This window comes from Ascaphus truei, assembly GCF_040206685.1.
Source record: "Ascaphus truei isolate aAscTru1 chromosome 20 unlocalized genomic scaffold, aAscTru1.hap1 SUPER_20_unloc_3, whole genome shotgun sequence".
Classification (NCBI taxonomy): domain Eukaryota; kingdom Metazoa; phylum Chordata; class Amphibia; order Anura; family Ascaphidae; genus Ascaphus; species Ascaphus truei.
Genome location: NW_027453859.1, coordinates 662,354 through 668,353, shown reverse-complemented (window position 1 = coordinate 668,353; position 6,000 = coordinate 662,354).

Sequence of the window (6,000 nt, the reverse complement as noted above, 5' to 3'; positions counted from 1 at the left end):
ACCCAACGAGAAATCCCCCCGCCCACCCACCCAACGAGAAATCCCCCCGCCCACCCACCCAACGAGAAATCCCCCCGCCCACCCACCCAACGAGAAATCCCCCCGCCCACCCACCCAACGAGAAATCCCCCCGCCCACCCACCCAACGAGAACTCCCCCCGCCCACCCACCCAACGAGAAATCCCCCCGCCCACCCACCCAACGAGAAATCCCCCCGCCCACCCTACCAACGAGAAATCCCCCCGCCCAGCCACCCAACGAGAAATCCCCCCACCCACCCACCCACGAGAAATCCCCCCACCCACCCACCCACGAGAAATCCCCCCACCCCCCCACGAGAAATCCCCCCACCCCCCCAACGAGAAATCCCCCCACCCCCCCAACGAGAAATCCCCCCACCCACCCATGAGAAATCCCCACACCCACCCACGAGAAATCCCCCCCACCCAACCCACGAGAAATCCCAACCCACCCACGAGAAATCCCAACCCACCCACGAGAAATCCCCCCACCCAACCCACGAGAAATCCCCCCAAACGAGAAATCCCCCCACCCACCCACGAGAAATCCCCCCACCCACCCACGACAAATCCCAACGACAAATCCCCCCACCCTCCCACGAGAACTCCCCCCACCATCCCACGAGAAATCCCAACGACAAATCCCCCCACCCTCCCACGAGAAATCCCCCCACCCTCCCACCCCACCCACGAGAAATCCCCCCACCCTCCCACCCCACCCACGAGAAATCCCCCCTCCCTCCCACCCCACCCACGAGAAATCCCCCCTCCCTCCCACCCCACCCACGAGAAATCCCCCCTCCCTCCCACCCCACCCACGAGAAATCCCCCCTCCCTCCCACCCCACCCACGAGAAATCCCCCCGCCCACTCACTCCACCCATGAGAAATCCCCCCGCCCACTCACTCCACCCACGAGAAATCCCCCCGCCCACCCACCCCACCCACGAGAAATCCCCCCGCCCACCCACCCCACCCACGAGAAATCACCCCACCCATGAGAAATCCCCCCACCCACTCACTCCACCCACGAGAAATCCCCCCGCCACCCCACCCACCCGCCCACCCATGAGAAAACACCCCAGCGAGAAAAACCCCCATCCACGAGAAATCCCCCCGCCCACCCACCCAACGAGAAATCCCCCCGCCCACCCACCCAACGAGAACTCCCCCCGCCCACCCACCCAACGAGAAATCCCCCCGCCCACCCACCCAACGAGAAATCCCCCCGCCCACCCTACCAACGAGAAATCCCCCCGCCCACCCTACCAACGAGAAATCCCCCCGCCCAGCCACCCAACGAGAAATCCCCCCACCCACCCACCCACGAGAAATCCCCCCACCCACCCACCCACGAGAAATCCCCCCACCCACCCACCCACGAGAAATCCCCCCACCCCCCCACGAGAAATCCCCCCACCCCCCCCAACGAGAAATCCCCCCACCCCCCCAACGAGAAATCCCCCCACCCACCCATGAGAAATCCCCCCACCCACCCACGAGAAATCCCCCCCACCCAACCCACGAGAAATCCCAACCCACCCACGAGAAATCCCAACCCACCCACGAGAAATCCCCCCACCCAACCCACGAGAAATCCCCCCAAACGAGAAATCCCCCCACCCACCCACGAGAAATCCCCCCACCCACCCACGACAAATCCCAACGACAAATCCCCCCACCCTCCCACGAGAACTCCCCCCACCATCCCACGAGAAATCCCAACGACAAATCCCCCCACCCTCCCACGAGAAATCCCCCCACCCTCCCACCCCACCCACGAGAAATCCCCCCACCCTCCCACCCCACCCACGAGAAATCCCCCCTCCCTCCCACCCCACCCACGAGAAATCCCCCCTCCCTCCCACCCCACCCACGAGAAATCCCCCCTCCCTCCCACCCCACCCACGAGAAATCCCCCCTCCCTCCCACCCCACCCACGAGAAATCCCCCCGCCCACTCACTCCACCCATGAGAAATCCCCCCGCCCACTCACTCCACCCACGAGAAATCCCCCCGCCCACCCACCCCACCCACGAGAAATCCCCCCGCCCACCCACCCCACCCACGAGAAATCACCCCACCCATGAGAAATCCCCCCACCCACTCACTCCACCCACGAGAAATCCCCCCGCCACCCCACCCACCCGCCCACCCATGAGAAAACACCCCAGCGAGAAAAACCCCCATCCACGAGAAATCCCCCCACCCACCCACGAGAAATCCCCCCACCCACGAGAAATCCCCCCAACCCACGAGAAAAAACCCCCACCCACCCACGAGAAATCCCCCCACCCACCCACGACAAATCCCAACGACAAATCCCCCCACCCTCCCACGAGAAATCCCAACGACAAATCCCCCAACCCTCCCACGAGAAATCCCCCCACCCTCCCACCCCACCTACGAGAAATCCCCCCTCCCTCCCACCCCACCCACGAGAAATCCCCCCTCCCTCCCACCCCACCCACGAGAAATCCCCCCTCCCTCCCACCCCACCCACGAGAAATCCCCCCGCCCACCCACGAGAAATCCCCCCGCCCACTCACTCCACCCACGAGAAATCCCCCCGCCCACCAACTCCACCCACGAGAAATCCCCCCGCCCACCCACCCCACCCACGAGAAATCCCCCCGCCCACCCACCCAATGAGAAATCCCCCCGCCCACCCACCCAACGAGAAATCCCCCCGCCCACCCACCCAACGAGAAATCCCCCCGCCCACCCACCCAACGAGAAATCCCCCCGCCCACCCACCCAACGAGAAATCCCCCCGCCCACCCACCCAACGAGAAATCCCCCCGCCCAGCCACCCAACGAGAAATCCCTCCACCCACCCACCCACGAGAAATCCCCCAACCCCCCCACCCACCCACCCACGAGAAATCCCCCCACCCACCCATGAGAAATCCCCCCACCCACCCATGAGAAATCCCCCCACCCACCCATGAGAAATCCCCACACCCACCCACGAGAAATCCCCCCCACCCAACCCACGAGAAATACTCCCCACCCAACCCACGAGAAACCCCCCCCCCACCCAACCCACGAGAAATCCCACCACCCAACCCACGAGAAATCCCCCCAAACGAGAAATCCCCCCATACACCCACCCACGAGAAATCCCCCCACCCACCCATGACAAATCCCAACGACAAATCCCCCCACCCTCCCACGAGAACTCCCCCCACCCTCCCACGAGAAATCACAACGACAAATCCCCCCACCCTCCCACGAGAAATCCCCCCACCCTCCCACCCCACCCACGAGAAATCCCCCCTCCCTCCCACCCCACCCACGAGAAATCCCCCCTCCCTCCCACCCCACCCACGAGAAATCCCCCCTCCCTCCCACCCCACCCACGAGAAATCCCCCCTCCCTCCCACCCCACCCACGAGAAATCCCCCCTCCCTCCCACCCCACCCACGAGAAATCCCCCCTCCCTCCCACCCCACCCACGAGAAATCCCCCCTCCCTCCCACCCCACCCACGAGAAATCCCCCCGCCCACTCACTCCACCCATGAGAAATCCCCCCGCCCACTCACTCCACCCACGAGAAATCCCCCCGCCCACCCACCCCACCCACGAGAAATCCCCCCGCCCACCCACCCCACCCACGAGAAATCACCCCACCCAACGAGAAATCCCCCCGCCCACCCACCCAACGAGAAATCCCCCCGCCCACCCACCCACCCAACGAGAAATCCCCCCGCCCACCCACCCAACGAGAAATCCCCCCGCCCACCCACCCAACGAGAAATCCCCCCGCCCACCCACCCAACAAGAAATCCCCCCGCCCACCCACCCACCCAACGAGAAATCCCCCCGCCCACCCACCCAACGAGAAATCACCCCACCCACCCACGAGAAATCCCCCCACCCCCCCACCCACCCACGAGAAATCCCCCCACCCCCCCACCCACGAGAAATCCCCCCACCCCCCCAACGAGAAATCCCCCCACCCACGAGAAATCCCCACACCCACCCACGAGAAATCCCCCCCACCCAACCCACGAGAAATCCCCCCCACCCAACCCACGAGAAATCCCCCCCACCCAACCCACGAGAAATCCCAACCCACCCACGAGAAATCCCAACCCACCCACGAGAAATCCCCCCACCCAACCCACGAGAAATCCCCCCAAACGAGAAATCCCCCCACCCACCCACGAGAAATCCCCCCACCCACGAGAAATCCCAATGAGAAATCCCCCCACGAGAAATCCCCCCCACCCAACCCACGCGAAATCCCAACCACCCAACCCACGCGAAATCCCAACCCACCCACGAGAAATCCTCCCACCCAACCCATGAGAAATCCCAACCCACCCACGAGAAATCCCCCCACCCACCCACGAGAAATCCCCCCACCCACCCACGAGAAATCCACCCACCCACGAGAAATCCACCCAACGAGAAATCCCCCCACCCAACCCACGAGAAAACACCCCCACCCAACCCACGAGAAATCCCCCCCACCCAACCCACGAGAAATCCCAACCCACCCACGAGAAATCCCAACCCACCCACGAAAAATCCCCCCACCCAACCCACGAGAAATCCCCCCAAACGAGAAATCCCCCCACCCACCCACGAGAAATACCCCCCACCCACCCACGAGAAATCCCCAACGAGAAATCCCCCCACCCAACCCACGATAAATCCCCCCAAACGAGAAATCCCCCCACCCACCCACGAGAAATCCCCCCCACCCACCCACCCACAAGAAATCCCCCCCACCCACCCACCCACAAGAAATCCCCCCCACCCACCCACGAGAAATCCCCCCCACCCACCCACGAGAAATCCCCCCCACCCACCCACGAGAAATCCCCCCCAAACGAGAAATCCCCCCCCGCACCCACCCACGAGAAATCCCCCCAACGAGAAATCCCAATGAGAAATCCCTCCACCCACCCACCCAAGAGAAATCCCTCCACCCACACGAGAAATCCCCCCATGAGAAATCCCCCCACCCACCCACGAGAAATCCCCCCACCCAAACCACGAGAAATCCCCCCACCCAAACCACGCGAAATCCCCCCCACCCAACCCACGCGAAATCCCCCCCACCCAACCCACGCGAAATCCCCCCCACCCAACCCACGCGAAATCCCCCCCACCCAACCCACGCGAAATCCCCCCCACCCAACCCACGCGAAATCCCCCCCACCCAAACCACGCGAAATCCCCCCCACCCAAACCACGCGAAATCCCCCCCACCCAAACCACGCGAAATCCCCCCACCCAACCCACGCGAAATCCCCCCCACCCAACCCACGCGAAATCCCCCCCACCCAACCCACGCGAAATCCCCCCCACCCAACCCACGCGAAATCCCCCCCACCCAACCCACGCGAAATCCCCCCCACCCAACCCACGCGAAATCCCCCCCACCCAACCCACGCGAAATCCCCACCACCCAACCCACGCGAAATCCCCCCCACCCAACCCACGCGAAATCCCCCCCACCCAACCCACGCGAAATCCCAACCCACGCGAAATTCCAACCCACCCACGAGAAATCCCCCCACCCAACCCACGAGAAATCCCAACCCACCCACGAGAAATCCCCCCATCCACCCACGAGAAATCCCCCCCACCCAACGAGAAATCCACCCAACGAGAAATCCCCCCACCCACCCACGAGAAAACCCCAACGAGAAATACCCCCACCCACCCACGAGAAATCCCCCCCACCCAACCCACGAGAAATCCCCCCCACCCAACCCACGCGAAATCCCAACCCACCCACGAGAAATCCCCCCACCCAACCCACGAGAAATCCCCCCACCCAACGAGAAATCCACCCAACGAGAAAGAGAGAAAACCCCAACGAGAAATCCCCCCACCCACCCACTCACCCACGAGAAATCCACCCACGCACCAGAAATCCACCCACGCACGAGAAATCCACCCACCCACGAGAAATCCCCCCACCCACGAGAAATCCCCCCACCCACACACGAGAAATACCCCC